Source organism: Scyliorhinus torazame, chromosome 4, assembly GCF_047496885.1.
Source record: "Scyliorhinus torazame isolate Kashiwa2021f chromosome 4, sScyTor2.1, whole genome shotgun sequence".
Lineage (NCBI taxonomy): Eukaryota > Metazoa > Chordata > Chondrichthyes > Carcharhiniformes > Scyliorhinidae > Scyliorhinus > Scyliorhinus torazame.
In genome coordinates this window covers 305,150,633-305,165,718 of record NC_092710.1, presented here as the reverse complement: position 1 = coordinate 305,165,718, position 15,086 = coordinate 305,150,633, and the positions used below count along the sequence as shown (strand labels likewise).

The following is a 15,086-nucleotide window of genomic DNA, read 5'->3' as shown; positions in this document are numbered from 1 at the left end:
TGCCTCTGGTGTGGAGAGTGCTTGGCGTGAGCAGTCACTGCTGGCCGCAAAAGCCTACTGCACCTGGTATTCCCAGGCGGTCTCCCATCCAAGTACTAACCAGGCCTGAGTCTGCTTAGCTTCCGAGATCAGACGAGATCGGGCGTTTTCAGACTAGTATGGCCGTAGGCATCTGCAGCACCGTCTTCTCGCCTATTCAAGCTGGCCACCCTAGCACCCTCGCCACTTCTTCTTTCCGGTTGTTTTCAATTTTTTCTCTCTCTTTTTCTACTTCTACTTCTACTTCTCCTCCTCTTTCTCTCCTTCTCCTGCTAATTCTAGCCTATATGCCTGATACTCGCTCCCCTTCATGCCGTCCCCACCTAGCTCTCTTTTTTCTTCTCCACCTCCCCAAGGAAAACTGCAAGCCCCGCCCACCTCACACCAGCCTGCCGCCTGCACGCTGCTGCCTTTCCACATTGCAACGCTGCGCACTTCTCTCAGCACAGCCAGCACAAGGGTCAGGCAGGCAATGCAAGCCAGCTCTCTCTTCCTTCGCTTTCCACACCAGCCCCAATGCCACAACTTGCATTCATGCGGCGCCTTCAGGCTAGGAGAACGTCCTGCCGACACACTGGCTTGCGGCCACACGGGCCAGCTGGCGGGCCCATCAAAGTGCAGCACGCCAAGGCACCCAACCGTGCTGCGTTGCAAAGGCCCGGCAAAGCTGCAGCAGCTGAATGGCCCGACCAAGCCGCCTGCCTGAGTTGAGCCCGCAGGCAAGTGTTGGGAGGAATGGCGAGGACGCAGAGAGCAGCAAAAGGTTGGCCTGCCTCTGGTGTGGAGAGTGCTTGGCGTGAGCAGTCTCTGCTGGCCGCAAAAGCCTACTGCACCTGGTATTCCCAGGCGGTCTCCCATCCAAGTACTAACCAAGCCTGAGTCTGCTTAGCTTCCGAGATCAGACGAGATCGGGCGTTTTCAGACTAGTACGGCCGTAGGCATCTGCAGCACCGTCTTCTCGCCTATTCAAGTTGGCCACCCTAGCACCCTCGCCACTTCTTCTTTCCGGTTGTTTTCAATTTTTTCTCTCTCTTTTTCTACTTCTACTTCTACTTCTCCTCCTCTTTCTCTCCTTCTCCTGCTAATTCTAGCCTATATGCCTGATACTCGCTCCCCTTCATGCCGTCCCCACCTAGCTCTCTTTTTTCTTCTCCACCTCCCCAAGGAAAATTGCAAGCCCCGCCCACCTCACACCAGCCTGCCGCCTGCACGCTGCTGCCTTTCCACATTGCAACGCTGCGCACTTCTCTCAGCACAGCCAGCACAAGGGTCAGGCAGGCAATGCAAGCCAGCTCTCTCTTCCTTCGCTTTCCACACCAGCCCCAATGCCACAACTTGCATTCATGCGGCGCCTTCAGGCTAGGAGAGAGAACGTCCTGCCGACACACTGGCTTGCGGCCACACGGGCCAGCTGGCGTGCCCATCAAAGTGCAGCACGCCAAGGCACACAACCGTGCTGCGTTGCAAAGGCCCGGCAAAGCTGCAGCAGCTGAATGGCCCGACCAAGCCGCCTGCCTGAGTTGAGCCCGCAGGCAAGTGTTGGGAGGAATGGCGAGGACGCAGAGAGCAGCAAAAGGTTGGCCTGCCTCTGGTGTGGAGAGTGCTTGGCGTGAGCAGTCTCTGCTGGCCGCAAAAGCCAACTGCACCTGGTATTCCCAGGCGGTCTCCCATCCAAGTACTAGCCAGGCCTGAGTCTGCTTAGCTTCCGAGATCAGACGAGATCGGGCGTTTTCAGACTAGTATGGCCGTAGGCATCTGCAGCACCGTCTTCTCGCCTATTCAAGCTGGCCACCCTAGCACCCTCGCCACTTCTTCTTTCCGGTTGTTTTCAATTTTTTCTCTCTCTTTTTCTACTTCTACTTCTACTTCTCCTCCTCTTTCTCTCCTTCTCCTGCTAATTCTAGCCTATATGCCTGATACTCGCTCCCCTTCATGCCATCCCCACCGAGCTCTCTTTTTTCTTCTCCACCTCCTCAAGGAAAACTGCAAGCCCCGCCTACCTCACACCAGCCTGCCGCCTGCACGCTGCTGCCTTTCCACATTGCAACGCTGCGCACTTCTCTCAGCACAGCCAGCACAAGGGTCAGGCAGGCAATGCAAGCCAGCTCTCTCTTCCTTCGCTTTCCACACCAGCCCCAATGCCACAACTTGCATTCATGCGGCGCCTTCAGGCTAGGAGAGAGAACGTCCTGCCGACACACTGGCTTGCGGCCACACGGGCCAGCTGGCGTGCCCATCAAAGTGCAGCACGCCAAGGCACACAACCGTGCTGCGTTGCAAAGGCCCGGCAAAGCTGCAGCAGCTGAATGGCCCGACCAAGCCGCCTGCCTGAGTTGAGCCCGCAGGCAAGTGTTGGGAGGAATGGCGAGGACACAGAGAGCAGCAAAAGGTTGGCCTGCCTCTGGTGTGGAGAGTGCTTGGCGTGAGCAGTCACTGCTGGCCGCAAAAGCCTACTGCACCTGGTATTCCCAGGCGGTCTCCCATCCAAGTACTAACCAGGCCTGAGTCTGCTTAGCTTCCGAGATCAGACGAGATCGGGCGTTTTCAGACTAGTATGGCCGTAGGCATCTGCAGCACCGTCTTCTCGCCTATTCAAGCTGGCCACCCTAGCACCCTCGCCACTTCTTCTTTCCGGTTGTTTTCAATTTTTTCTCTCTCTTTTTCTACTTCTACTTCTACTTCTCCTCCTCTTTCTCTCCTTCTCCTGCTAATTCTAGCCTATATGCCTGATACTCGCTCCCCTTCATGCCGTCCCCACCTAGCTCTCTTTTTTCTTCTCCACCTCCCCAAGGAAAACTGCAAGCCCCGCCCACCTCACACCAGCCTGCCGCCTGCACGCTGCTGCCTTTCCACATTGCAACGCTGCGCACTTCTCTCAGCACAGCCAGCACAAGGGTCAGGCAGGCAATGCAAGCCAGCTCTCTCTTCCTTCGCTTTCCACACCAGCCCCAATGCCACAACTTGCATTCATGCGGCGCCTTCAGGCTAGGAGAACGTCCTGCCGACACACTGGCTTGCGGCCACACGGGCCAGCTGGCGGGCCCATCAAAGTGCAGCACGCCAAGGCACCCAACCGTGCTGCGTTGCAAAGGCCCGGCAAAGCTGCAGCAGCTGAATGGCCCGACCAAGCCGCCTGCCTGAGTTGAGCCCGCAGGCAAGTGTTGGGAGGAATGGCGAGGACGCAGAGAGCAGCAAAAGGTTGGCCTGCCTCTGGTGTGGAGAGTGCTTGGCGTGAGCAGTCTCTGCTGGCCGCAAAAGCCTACTGCACCTGGTATTCCCAGGCGGTCTCCCATCCAAGTACTAACCAGGCCTGAGTCTGCTTAGCTTCCGAGATCAGACGAGATCGGGCGTTTTCAGACTAGTATGGCCGTAGGCATCTGCAGCACCGTCTTCTCGCCTATTCAAGTTGGCCACCCTAGCACCCTCGCCACTTCTTCTTTCCGGTTGTTTTCAATTTTTTATCTCTCTTTTTCTACTTCTACTTCTACTTCTCCTCCTCTTTCTCTCCTTCTCCTGCTAATTCTAGCCTATATGCCTGATACTCGCTCCCCTTCATGCCGTCCCCACCTAGCTCTCTTTTTTCTTCTCCACCTCCCCAAGGAAAACTGCAAGCCCCGCCCACCTCACACCAGCCTGCCGCCTGCACGCTGCTGCCTTTCCACATTGCAACGCTGCGCACTTCTCTCAGCACAGCCAGCACAAGGGTCAGGCAGGCAATGCAAGCCAGCTCTCTCTTCCTTCGCTTTCCACACCAGCCCCAATGCCACAACTTGCATTCATGCGGCGCCTTCAGGCTAGGAGAGAGAACGTCCTGCCGACACACTGGCTTGCGGCCACACGGGCCAGCTGGCGTGCCCATCAAAGTGCAGCACGCCAAGGCACACAACCGTGCTGCGTTGCAAAGGCCCGGCAAAGCTGCAGCAGCTGAATGGCCCGACCAAGCCGCCTGCCTGAGTTGAGCCCGCAGGCAAGTGTTGGGAGGAATGGCGAGGACGCAGAGAGCAGCAAAAGGTTGGCCTGCCTCTGGTGTGGAGAGTGCTTGGCGTGAGCAGTCTCTGCTGGCCGCAAAAGCCTACTGCACCTGGTATTCCCAGGCGGTCTCCCATCCAAGTACTAACCAGGCCTGAGTCTGCTTAGCTTCCGAGATCAGACGTTTTCAGACTAGTATGGCCGTAGGCATCTGCAGCACCGTCTTCTCGCCTATTCAAGCTGGCCACCCTAGCACCCTCGCCACTTCTTCTTTCCGGTTGTTTTCAATTTTTTCTCTCTCTTTTTCTACTTCTACTTCTACTTCTCCTCCTCTTTCTCTCCTTCTCCTGCTAATTCTAGCCTATATGCCTGATACTCGCTCCCCTTCATGCCATCCCCACCGAGCTCTCTTTTTTCTTCTCCACCTCCTCAAGGAAAACTGCAAGCCCCGCCTACCTCACACCAGCCTGCCGCCTGCACGCTGCTGCCTTTCCACATTGCAACGCTGCGCACTTCTCTCAGCACAGCCAGCACAAGGGTCAGGCAGGCAATGCAAGCCAGCTCTCTCTTCCTTCGCTTTCCACACCAGCCCCAATGCCACAACTTGCATTCATGCGGCGCCTTCAGGCTAGGAGAGAGAACGTCCTGCCGACACACTGGCTTGCGGCCACACGGGCCAGCTGGCGTGCCCATCAAAGTGCAGCACGCCAAGGCACACAACCGTGCTGCGTTGCAAAGGCCCGGCAAAGCTGCAGCAGCTGAATGGCCCGACCAAGCCGCCTGCCTGAGTTGAGCCCGCAGGCAAGTGTTGGGAGGAATGGCGAGGACACAGAGAGCAGCAAAAGGTTGGCCTGCCTCTGGTGTGGAGAGTGCTTGGCGTGAGCAGTCACTGCTGGCCGCAAAAGCCTACTGCACCTGGTATTCCCAGGCGGTCTCCCATCCAAGTACTAACCAGGCCTGAGTCTGCTTAGCTTCCGAGATCAGACGAGATCGGGCGTTTTCAGACTAGTATGGCCGTAGGCATCTGCAGCACCGTCTTCTCGCCTATTCAAGCTGGCCACCCTAGCACCCTCGCCACTTCTTCTTTCCGGTTGTTTTCAATTTTTTCTCTCTCTTTTTCTACTTCTACTTCTACTTCTCCTCCTCTTTCTCTCCTTCTCCTGCTAATTCTAGCCTATATGCCTGATACTCGCTCCCCTTCATGCCGTCCCCACCTAGCTCTCTTTTTTCTTCTCCACCTCCCCAAGGAAAACTGCAAGCCCCGCCCACCTCACACCAGCCTGCCGCCTGCACGCTGCTGCCTTTCCACATTGCAACGCTGCGCACTTCTCTCAGCACAGCCAGCACAAGGGTCAGGCAGGCAATGCAAGCCAGCTCTCTCTTCCTTCGCTTTCCACACCAGCCCCAATGCCACAACTTGCATTCATGCGGCGCCTTCAGGCTAGGAGAACGTCCTGCCGACACACTGGCTTGCGGCCACACGGGCCAGCTGGCGGGCCCATCAAAGTGCAGCACGCCAAGGCACCCAACCGTGCTGCGTTGCAAAGGCCCGGCAAAGCTGCAGCAGCTGAATGGCCCGACCAAGCCGCCTGCCTGAGTTGAGCCCGCAGGCAAGTGTTGGGAGGAATGGCGAGGACGCAGAGAGCAGCAAAAGGTTGGCCTGCCTCTGGTGTGGAGAGTGCTTGGCGTGAGCAGTCTCTGCTGGCCGCAAAAGCCTACTGCACCTGGTATTCCCAGGCGGTCTCCCATCCAAGTACTAACCAGGCCTGAGTCTGCTTAGCTTCCGAGATCAGACGAGATCGGGCGTTTTCAGACTAGTATGGCCGTAGGCATCTGCAACACCGTCTTCTCGCCTATTCAAGCTGGCCACCCTAGCACCCTCGCCACTTCTTCTTTCCGGTTGTTTTCAATTTTTTCTCTCTCTTTTTCTACTTCTACTTCTACTTCTCCTCCTCTTTCTCTCCTTCTCCTGCTAATTCTAGCCTATATGCCTGATACTCGCTCCCCTTCATGCCATCCCCACCGAGCTCTCTTTTTTCTTCTCCACCTCCTCAAGGAAAACTGCAAGCCCCGCCTACCTCACACCAGCCTGCCGCCTGCACGCTGCTGCCTTTCCACATTGCAACGCTGCGCACTTCTCTCAGCACAGCCAGCACAAGGTTCAGGCAGGCAATGCAAGCCAGCTCTCTCTTCCTTCGCTTTCCACACCAGCCCCAATGCCACAACTTGCATTCATGCGGCGCCTTCAGGCTAGGAGAGAGAACGTCCTGCCGACACACTGGCTTGCGGCCACACGGGCCAGCTGGCGTGCCCATCAAAGTGCAGCACGCCAAGGCAAACAACCGTGCTGCGTTGCAAAGGCCCGGCAAAGCTGCAGCAGCTGAATGGCCCGACCAAGCCGCCTGCCTGAGTTGAGCCCGCAGGCAAGTGTTGGGAGGAATGGCGAGGACGCAGAGAGCAGCAAAAGGTTGGCCTGCCTCTGGTGTGGAGAGTGCTTGGCGTGAGCAGTCACTGCTGGCCGCAAAAGCCTACTGCACCTGGTATTCCCAGGCGGTCTCCCATCCAAGTACTAACCAGGCCTGAGTCTGCTTAGCTTCCGAGATCAGACGAGATCGGGCGTTTTCAGACTAGTATGGCCGTAGGCATCTGCAGCACCGTCTTCTCGCCTATTCAAGCTGGCCACCCTAGCACCCTCGCCACTTCTTCTTTCCGGTTGTTTTCAATTTTTTCTCTCTCTTTTTCTACTTCTACTTCTACTTCTCCTCCTCTTTCTCTCCTTCTCCTGCTAATTCTAGCCTATATGCCTGATACTCGCTCCCCTTCATGCCGTCCCCACCTAGCTCTCTTTTTTCTTCTCCACCTCCCCAAGGAAAACTGCAAGCCCCGCCCACCTCACACCAGCCTGCCGCCTGCACGCTGCTGCCTTTCCACATTGCAACGCTGCGCACTTCTCTCAGCACAGCCAGCACAAGGGTCAGGCAGGCAATGCAAGCCAGCTCTCTCTTCCTTCGCTTTCCACACCAGCCCCAATGCCACAACTTGCATTCATGCGGCGCCTTCAGGCTAGGAGAGAGAACGTCCTGCCGACACACTGGCTTGCGGCCACACGGGCCAGCTGGCGTGCCCATCAAAGTGCAGCACGCCAAGGCACACAACCGTGCTGCGTTGCAAAGGCCCGGCAAAGCTGCAGCAGCTGAATGGCCCGACCAAGCCGCCTGCCTGAGTTGAGCCCGCAGGCAAGTGTTGGGAGGAATGGCGAGGACGCAGAGAGCAGCAAAAGGTTGGCCTGCCTCTGGTGTGGAGAGTGCTTGGCGTGAGCAGTCTCTGCTGGCCGCAAAAGCCTACTGCACCTGGTATTCCCAGGCGGTCTCCCATCCAAGTACTAACCAGGCCTGAGTCTGCTTAGCTTCCGAGATCAGACGAGATCGGGCGTTTTCAGACTAGTATGGCCGTAGGCATCTGCAGCACCGTCTTCTCGCCTATTCAAGTTGGCCACCCTAGCACCCTCGCCACTTCTTCTTTCCGGTTGTTTTCAATTTTTTATCTCTCTTTTTCTACTTCTACTTCTACTTCTCCTCCTCTTTCTCTCCTTCTCCTGCTAATTCTAGCCTATATGCCTGATACTCGCTCCCCTTCATGCCGTCCCCACCTAGCTCTCTTTTTTCTTCTCCACCTCCCCAAGGAAAACTGCAAGCCCCGCCCACCTCACACCAGCCTGCCGCCTGCACGCTGCTGCCTTTCCACATTGCAACGCTGCGCACTTCTCTCAGCACAGCCAGCACAAGGGTCAGGCAGGCAATGCAAGCCAGCTCTCTCTTCCTTCGCTTTCCACACCAGCCCCAATGCCACAACTTGCATTCATGCGGCGCCTTCAGGCTAGGAGAGAGAACGTCCTGCCGACACACTGGCTTGCGGCCACACGGGCCAGCTGGCGTGCCCATCAAAGTGCAGCACGCCAAGGCACACAACCGTGCTGCGTTGCAAAGGCCCGGCAAAGCTGCAGCAGCTGAATGGCCCGACCAAGCCGCCTGCCTGAGTTGAGCCCGCAGGCAAGTGTTGGGAGGAATGGCGAGGACGCAGAGAGCAGCAAAAGGTTGGCCTGCCTCTGGTGTGGAGAGTGCTTGGCGTGAGCAGTCTCTGCTGGCCGCAAAAGCCTACTGCACCTGGTATTCCCAGGCGGTCTCCCATCCAAGTACTAACCAGGCCTGAGTCTGCTTAGCTTCCGAGATCAGACGTTTTCAGACTAGTATGGCCGTAGGCATCTGCAGCACCGTCTTCTCGCCTATTCAAGCTGGCCACCCTAGCACCCTCGCCACTTCTTCTTTCCGGTTGTTTTCAATTTTTTCTCTCTCTTTTTCTACTTCTACTTCTACTTCTCCTCCTCTTTCTCTCCTTCTCCTGCTAATTCTAGCCTATATGCCTGATACTCGCTCCCCTTCATGCCATCCCCACCGAGCTCTCTTTTTTCTTCTCCACCTCCTCAAGGAAAACTGCAAGCCCCGCCTACCTCACACCAGCCTGCCGCCTGCACGCTGCTGCCTTTCCACATTGCAACGCTGCGCACTTCTCTCAGCACAGCCAGCACAAGGGTCAGGCAGGCAATGCAAGCCAGCTCTCTCTTCCTTCGCTTTCCACACCAGCCCCAATGCCACAACTTGCATTCATGCGGCGCCTTCAGGCTAGGAGAGAGAACGTCCTGCCGACACACTGGCTTGCGGCCACACGGGCCAGCTGGCGTGCCCATCAAAGTGCAGCACGCCAAGGCACACAACCGTGCTGCGTTGCAAAGGCCCGGCAAAGCTGCAGCAGCTGAATGGCCCGACCAAGCCGCCTGCCTGAGTTGAGCCCGCAGGCAAGTGTTGGGAGGAATGGCGAGGACACAGAGAGCAGCAAAAGGTTGGCCTGCCTCTGGTGTGGAGAGTGCTTGGCGTGAGCAGTCACTGCTGGCCGCAAAAGCCTACTGCACCTGGTATTCCCAGGCGGTCTCCCATCCAAGTACTAACCAGGCCTGAGTCTGCTTAGCTTCCGAGATCAGACGAGATCGGGCGTTTTCAGACTAGTATGGCCGTAGGCATCTGCAGCACCGTCTTCTCGCCTATTCAAGCTGGCCACCCTAGCACCCTCGCCACTTCTTCTTTCCGGTTGTTTTCAATTTTTTCTCTCTCTTTTTCTACTTCTACTTCTACTTCTCCTCCTCTTTCTCTCCTTCTCCTGCTAATTCTAGCCTATATGCCTGATACTCGCTCCCCTTCATGCCATCCCCACCGAGCTCTCTTTTTTCTTCTCCACCTCCTCAAGGAAAACTGCAAGCCCCGCCTACCTCACACCAGCCTGCCGCCTGCACGCTGCTGCCTTTCCACATTGCAACGCTGCGCACTTCTCTCAGCACAGCCAGCACAAGGGTCAGGCAGGCAATGCAAGCCAGCTCTCTCTTCCTTCTCTTTCCACACCAGCCCCAATGCCACAACTTGCATTCATGCGGCGCCTTCAGGCTAGGAGAGAGAACGTCCTGCCGACACACTGGCTTGCGGCCACACGGGCCAGCTGGCGTGCCCATCAAAGTGCAGCACGCCAAGGCACACAACCGTGCTGCGTTGCAAAGGCCCGGCAAAGCTGCAGCAGCTGAATGGCCCGACCAAGCCGCCTGCCTGAGTTGAGCCCGCAGGCAAGTGTTGGGAGGAATGGCGAGGACACAGAGAGCAGCAAAAGGTTGGCCTGCCTCTGGTGTGGAGAGTGCTTGGCGTGAGCAGTCACTGCTGGCCGCAAAAGCCTACTGCACCTGGTATTCCCAGGCGGTCTCCCATCCAAGTACTAACCAGGCCTGAGTCTGCTTAGCTTCCGAGATCAGACGAGATCGGGCGTTTTCAGACTAGTATGGCCGTAGGCATCTGCAGCACCGTCTTCTCGCCTATTCAAGCTGGCCACCCTAGCACCCTCGCCACTTCTTCTTTCCGGTTGTTTTCAATTTTTTCTCTCTCTTTTTCTACTTCTACTTCTACTTCTCCTCCTCTTTCTCTCCTTCTCCTGCTAATTCTAGCCTATATGCCTGATACTCGCTCCCCTTCATGCCGTCCCCACCTAGCTCTCTTTTTTCTTCTCCACCTCCCCAAGGAAAACTGCAAGCCCCGCCCACCTCACACCAGCCTGCCGCCTGCACGCTGCTGCCTTTCCACATTGCAACGCTGCGCACTTCTCTCAGCACAGCCAGCACAAGGGTCAGGCAGGCAATGCAAGCCAGCTCTCTCTTCCTTCGCTTTCCACACCAGCCCCAATGCCACAACTTGCATTCATGCGGCGCCTTCAGGCTAGGAGAACGTCCTGCCGACACACTGGCTTGCGGCCACACGGGCCAGCTGGCGGGCCCATCAAAGTGCAGCACGCCAAGGCACCCAACCGTGCTGCGTTGCAAAGGCCCGGCAAAGCTGCAGCAGCTGAATGGCCCGACCAAGCCGCCTGCCTGAGTTGAGCCCGCAGGCAAGTGTTGGGAGGAATGGCGAGGACGCAGAGAGCAGCAAAAGGTTGGCCTGCCTCTGGTGTGGAGAGTGCTTGGCGTGAGCAGTCTCTGCTGGCCGCAAAAGCCTACTGCACCTGGTATTCCCAGGCGGTCTCCCATCCAAGTACTAACCAAGCCTGAGTCTGCTTAGCTTCCGAGATCAGACGAGATCGGGCGTTTTCAGACTAGTACGGCCGTAGGCATCTGCAGCACCGTCTTCTCGCCTATTCAAGTTGGCCACCCTAGCACCCTCGCCACTTCTTCTTTCCGGTTGTTTTCAATTTTTTCTCTCTCTTTTTCTACTTCTACTTCTACTTCTCCTCCTCTTTCTCTCCTTCTCCTGCTAATTCTAGCCTATATGCCTGATACTCGCTCCCCTTCATGCCGTCCCCACCTAGCTCTCTTTTTTCTTCTCCACCTCCCCAAGGAAAATTGCAAGCCCCGCCCACCTCACACCAGCCTGCCGCCTGCACGCTGCTGCCTTTCCACATTGCAACGCTGCGCACTTCTCTCAGCACAGCCAGCACAAGGGTCAGGCAGGCAATGCAAGCCAGCTCTCTCTTCCTTCGCTTTCCACACCAGCCCCAATGCCACAACTTGCATTCATGCGGCGCCTTCAGGCTAGGAGAGAGAACGTCCTGCCGACACACTGGCTTGCGGCCACACGGGCCAGCTGGCGTGCCCATCAAAGTGCAGCACGCCAAGGCACACAACCGTGCTGCGTTGCAAAGGCCCGGCAAAGCTGCAGCAGCTGAATGGCCCGACCAAGCCGCCTGCCTGAGTTGAGCCCGCAGGCAAGTGTTGGGAGGAATGGCGAGGACGCAGAGAGCAGCAAAAGGTTGGCCTGCCTCTGGTGTGGAGAGTGCTTGGCGTGAGCAGTCTCTGCTGGCCGCAAAAGCCAACTGCACCTGGTATTCCCAGGCGGTCTCCCATCCAAGTACTAGCCAGGCCTGAGTCTGCTTAGCTTCCGAGATCAGACGAGATCGGGCGTTTTCAGACTAGTATGGCCGTAGGCATCTGCAGCACCGTCTTCTCGCCTATTCAAGCTGGCCACCCTAGCACCCTCGCCACTTCTTCTTTCCGGTTGTTTTCAATTTTTTCTCTCTCTTTTTCTACTTCTACTTCTACTTCTCCTCCTCTTTCTCTCCTTCTCCTGCTAATTCTAGCCTATATGCCTGATACTCGCTCCCCTTCATGCCATCCCCACCGAGCTCTCTTTTTTCTTCTCCACCTCCTCAAGGAAAACTGCAAGCCCCGCCTACCTCACACCAGCCTGCCGCCTGCACGCTGCTGCCTTTCCACATTGCAACGCTGCGCACTTCTCTCAGCACAGCCAGCACAAGGGTCAGGCAGGCAATGCAAGCCAGCTCTCTCTTCCTTCGCTTTCCACACCAGCCCCAATGCCACAACTTGCATTCATGCGGCGCCTTCAGGCTAGGAGAGAGAACGTCCTGCCGACACACTGGCTTGCGGCCACACGGGCCAGCTGGCGTGCCCATCAAAGTGCAGCACGCCAAGGCACACAACCGTGCTGCGTTGCAAAGGCCCGGCAAAGCTGCAGCAGCTGAATGGCCCGACCAAGCCGCCTGCCTGAGTTGAGCCCGCAGGCAAGTGTTGGGAGGAATGGCGAGGACACAGAGAGCAGCAAAAGGTTGGCCTGCCTCTGGTGTGGAGAGTGCTTGGCGTGAGCAGTCACTGCTGGCCGCAAAAGCCTACTGCACCTGGTATTCCCAGGCGGTCTCCCATCCAAGTACTAACCAGGCCTGAGTCTGCTTAGCTTCCGAGATCAGACGAGATCGGGCGTTTTCAGACTAGTATGGCCGTAGGCATCTGCAGCACCGTCTTCTCGCCTATTCAAGCTGGCCACCCTAGCACCCTCGCCACTTCTTCTTTCCGGTTGTTTTCAATTTTTTCTCTCTCTTTTTCTACTTCTACTTCTACTTCTCCTCCTCTTTCTCTCCTTCTCCTGCTAATTCTAGCCTATATGCCTGATACTCGCTCCCCTTCATGCCGTCCCCACCTAGCTCTCTTTTTTCTTCTCCACCTCCCCAAGGAAAACTGCAAGCCCCGCCCACCTCACACCAGCCTGCCGCCTGCACGCTGCTGCCTTTCCACATTGCAACGCTGCGCACTTCTCTCAGCACAGCCAGCACAAGGGTCAGGCAGGCAATGCAAGCCAGCTCTCTCTTCCTTCGCTTTCCACACCAGCCCCAATGCCACAACTTGCATTCATGCGGCGCCTTCAGGCTAGGAGAACGTCCTGCCGACACACTGGCTTGCGGCCACACGGGCCAGCTGGCGGGCCCATCAAAGTGCAGCACGCCAAGGCACCCAACCGTGCTGCGTTGCAAAGGCCCGGCAAAGCTGCAGCAGCTGAATGGCCCGACCAAGCCGCCTGCCTGAGTTGAGCCCGCAGGCAAGTGTTGGGAGGAATGGCGAGGACGCAGAGAGCAGCAAAAGGTTGGCCTGCCTCTGGTGTGGAGAGTGCTTGGCGTGAGCAGTCTCTGCTGGCCGCAAAAGCCTACTGCACCTGGTATTCCCAGGCGGTCTCCCATCCAAGTACTAACCAAGCCTGAGTCTGCTTAGCTTCCGAGATCAGACGAGATCGGGCGTTTTCAGACTAGTACGGCCGTAGGCATCTGCAGCACCGTCTTCTCGCCTATTCAAGTTGGCCACCCTAGCACCCTCGCCACTTCTTCTTTCCGGTTGTTTTCAATTTTTTCTCTCTCTTTTTCTACTTCTACTTCTACTTCTCCTCCTCTTTCTCTCCTTCTCCTGCTAATTCTAGCCTATATGCCTGATACTCGCTCCCCTTCATGCCGTCCCCACCTAGCTCTCTTTTTTCTTCTCCACCTCCCCAAGGAAAATTGCAAGCCCCGCCCACCTCACACCAGCCTGCCGCCTGCACGCTGCTGCCTTTCCACATTGCAACGCTGCGCACTTCTCTCAGCACAGCCAGCACAAGGGTCAGGCAGGCAATGCAAGCCAGCTCTCTCTTCCTTCGCTTTCCACACCAGCCCCAATGCCACAACTTGCATTCATGCGGCGCCTTCAGGCTAGGAGAGAGAACGTCCTGCCGACACACTGGCTTGCGGCCACACGGGCCAGCTGGCGTGCCCATCAAAGTGCAGCACGCCAAGGCACACAACCGTGCTGCGTTGCAAAGGCCCGGCAAAGCTGCAGCAGCTGAATGGCCCGACCAAGCCGCCTGCCTGAGTTGAGCCCGCAGGCAAGTGTTGGGAGGAATGGCGAGGACGCAGAGAGCAGCAAAAGGTTGGCCTGCCTCTGGTGTGGAGAGTGCTTGGCGTGAGCAGTCTCTGCTGGCCGCAAAAGCCAACTGCACCTGGTATTCCCAGGCGGTCTCCCATCCAAGTACTAACCAGGCCTGAGTCTGCTTAGCTTCCGAGATCAGACGAGATCGGGCGTTTTCAGACTAGTATGGTCGTAGGCATCTGCAGCACCGTCTTCTCGCCTATTCAAGCTGGCCACCCTAGCACCCTCGCCACTTCTTCTTTCCGGTTGTTTTCAATTTTTTCTCTCTCTTTTTCTACTTCTACTTCTACTTCTCCTCCTCTTTCTCTCCTTCTCCTGCTAATTCTAGCCTATATGCCTGATACTCGCTCCCCTTCATGCCATCCCCACCGAGCTCTCTTTTTTCTTCTCCACCTCCTCAAGGAAAACTGCAAGCCCCGCCTACCTCACACCAGCCTGCCGCCTGCACGCTGCTGCCTTTCCACATTGCAACGCTGCGCACTTCTCTCAGCACAGCCAGCACAAGGGTCAGGCAGGCAATGCAAGCCAGCTCTCTCTTCCTTCGCTTTCCACACCAGCCCCAATGCCACAACTTGCATTCATGCGGCGCCTTCAGGCTAGGAGAGAGAACGTCCTGCCGACACACTGGCTTGCGGCCACACGGGCCAGCTGGCGTGCCCATCAAAGTGCAGCACGCCAAGGCACACAACCGTGCTGCGTTGCAAAGGCCCGGCAAAGCTGCAGCAGCTGAATGGCCCGACCAAGCCGCCTGCCTGAGTTGAGCCCGCAGGCAAGTGTTGGGAGGAATGGCGAGGACGCAGAGAGCAGCAAAAGGTTGGCCTGCCTCTGGTGTGGAGAGTGCTTGGCGTGAGCAGTCTCTGCTGGCCGCAAAAGCCTACTGCACCTGGTATTCCCAGGCGGTCTCCCATCCAAGTACTAACCAGGCCTGAGTCTGCTTAGCTTCCGAGATCAGACGAGATCGGGCGTTTTCAGACTAGTATGGCCGTAGGCATCTGCAACACCGTCTTCTCGCCTATTCAAGCTGGCCACCCTAGCACCCTCGCCACTTCTTCTTTCCGGTTGTTTTCAATTTTTTCTCTCTCTTTTTCTACTTCTACTTCTACTTCTCCTCCTCTTTCTCTCCTTCTCCTGCTAATTCTAGCCTATATGCCTGATACTCGCTCCCCTTCATGCCATCCCCACCGAGCTCTCTTTTTTCTTCTCCACCTCCTCAAGGAAAACTGCAAGCCCCGCCTACCTCACACCAGCCTGCCGCCTGCACGCTGCTGCCTTTCCACATTGCAACGCTGCGCACTTCTCTCAGCACAGCCAG

The 15,086-nt window shown here is 56.9% G+C and overlaps 17 non-coding genes and 2 pseudogenes across 17 annotated transcripts; all 19 read right to left on the bottom strand.

Annotated features, from left to right (window-relative positions):
• Window positions 1-51: 51 nt before the first annotated feature.
• LOC140412731 (5S ribosomal RNA) lies at window positions 52-170 on the bottom strand. The gene has a single exon (XR_011941919.1). It is a non-coding gene; the product is annotated as a 5S ribosomal RNA (ribosomal RNA).
• Window positions 171-860: 690 nt separating this feature from the next.
• Window positions 861-979, bottom strand: LOC140414556 (5S ribosomal RNA). The gene has a single exon (XR_011943694.1). It is a non-coding gene; the product is annotated as a 5S ribosomal RNA (ribosomal RNA).
• A 694-nt stretch (window positions 980-1,673) lies between these two features.
• LOC140414003 (5S ribosomal RNA) lies at window positions 1,674-1,792 on the bottom strand. The gene has a single exon (XR_011943151.1). It is a non-coding gene; the product is annotated as a 5S ribosomal RNA (ribosomal RNA).
• A 694-nt stretch (window positions 1,793-2,486) lies between these two features.
• On the bottom strand, window positions 2,487-2,605 carry LOC140412730 (5S ribosomal RNA). The gene has a single exon (XR_011941918.1). It is a non-coding gene; the product is annotated as a 5S ribosomal RNA (ribosomal RNA).
• Window positions 2,606-3,295: 690 nt separating this feature from the next.
• Window positions 3,296-3,414, bottom strand: LOC140412729 (5S ribosomal RNA). The gene has a single exon (XR_011941917.1). It is a non-coding gene; the product is annotated as a 5S ribosomal RNA (ribosomal RNA).
• Window positions 3,415-4,108: 694 nt separating this feature from the next.
• LOC140415637 (5S ribosomal RNA) lies at window positions 4,109-4,217 on the bottom strand (annotated as a pseudogene).
• A 694-nt stretch (window positions 4,218-4,911) lies between these two features.
• On the bottom strand, window positions 4,912-5,030 carry LOC140412728 (5S ribosomal RNA). The gene has a single exon (XR_011941916.1). It is a non-coding gene; the product is annotated as a 5S ribosomal RNA (ribosomal RNA).
• A 690-nt stretch (window positions 5,031-5,720) lies between these two features.
• On the bottom strand, window positions 5,721-5,839 carry LOC140412727 (5S ribosomal RNA). Its single transcript, XR_011941915.1, has one exon. It is a non-coding gene; the product is annotated as a 5S ribosomal RNA (ribosomal RNA).
• Window positions 5,840-6,533: 694 nt separating this feature from the next.
• LOC140412726 (5S ribosomal RNA) lies at window positions 6,534-6,652 on the bottom strand. Its single transcript, XR_011941914.1, has one exon. It is a non-coding gene; the product is annotated as a 5S ribosomal RNA (ribosomal RNA).
• A 694-nt stretch (window positions 6,653-7,346) lies between these two features.
• On the bottom strand, window positions 7,347-7,465 carry LOC140412725 (5S ribosomal RNA). Its single transcript, XR_011941913.1, has one exon. It is a non-coding gene; the product is annotated as a 5S ribosomal RNA (ribosomal RNA).
• Window positions 7,466-8,159: 694 nt separating this feature from the next.
• On the bottom strand, window positions 8,160-8,268 carry LOC140415636 (5S ribosomal RNA; annotated as a pseudogene).
• A 694-nt stretch (window positions 8,269-8,962) lies between these two features.
• On the bottom strand, window positions 8,963-9,081 carry LOC140412724 (5S ribosomal RNA). The gene has a single exon (XR_011941912.1). It is a non-coding gene; the product is annotated as a 5S ribosomal RNA (ribosomal RNA).
• A 694-nt stretch (window positions 9,082-9,775) lies between these two features.
• On the bottom strand, window positions 9,776-9,894 carry LOC140412723 (5S ribosomal RNA). Its single transcript, XR_011941911.1, has one exon. It is a non-coding gene; the product is annotated as a 5S ribosomal RNA (ribosomal RNA).
• A 690-nt stretch (window positions 9,895-10,584) lies between these two features.
• On the bottom strand, window positions 10,585-10,703 carry LOC140414555 (5S ribosomal RNA). The gene has a single exon (XR_011943693.1). It is a non-coding gene; the product is annotated as a 5S ribosomal RNA (ribosomal RNA).
• A 694-nt stretch (window positions 10,704-11,397) lies between these two features.
• Window positions 11,398-11,516, bottom strand: LOC140414002 (5S ribosomal RNA). The gene has a single exon (XR_011943150.1). It is a non-coding gene; the product is annotated as a 5S ribosomal RNA (ribosomal RNA).
• A 694-nt stretch (window positions 11,517-12,210) lies between these two features.
• Window positions 12,211-12,329, bottom strand: LOC140412722 (5S ribosomal RNA). The gene has a single exon (XR_011941910.1). It is a non-coding gene; the product is annotated as a 5S ribosomal RNA (ribosomal RNA).
• Window positions 12,330-13,019: 690 nt separating this feature from the next.
• On the bottom strand, window positions 13,020-13,138 carry LOC140414553 (5S ribosomal RNA). The gene has a single exon (XR_011943691.1). It is a non-coding gene; the product is annotated as a 5S ribosomal RNA (ribosomal RNA).
• Window positions 13,139-13,832: 694 nt separating this feature from the next.
• Window positions 13,833-13,951, bottom strand: LOC140414885 (5S ribosomal RNA). Its single transcript, XR_011944011.1, has one exon. It is a non-coding gene; the product is annotated as a 5S ribosomal RNA (ribosomal RNA).
• Window positions 13,952-14,645: 694 nt separating this feature from the next.
• On the bottom strand, window positions 14,646-14,764 carry LOC140412720 (5S ribosomal RNA). Its single transcript, XR_011941908.1, has one exon. It is a non-coding gene; the product is annotated as a 5S ribosomal RNA (ribosomal RNA).
• Window positions 14,765-15,086: the final 322 nt, after the last annotated feature.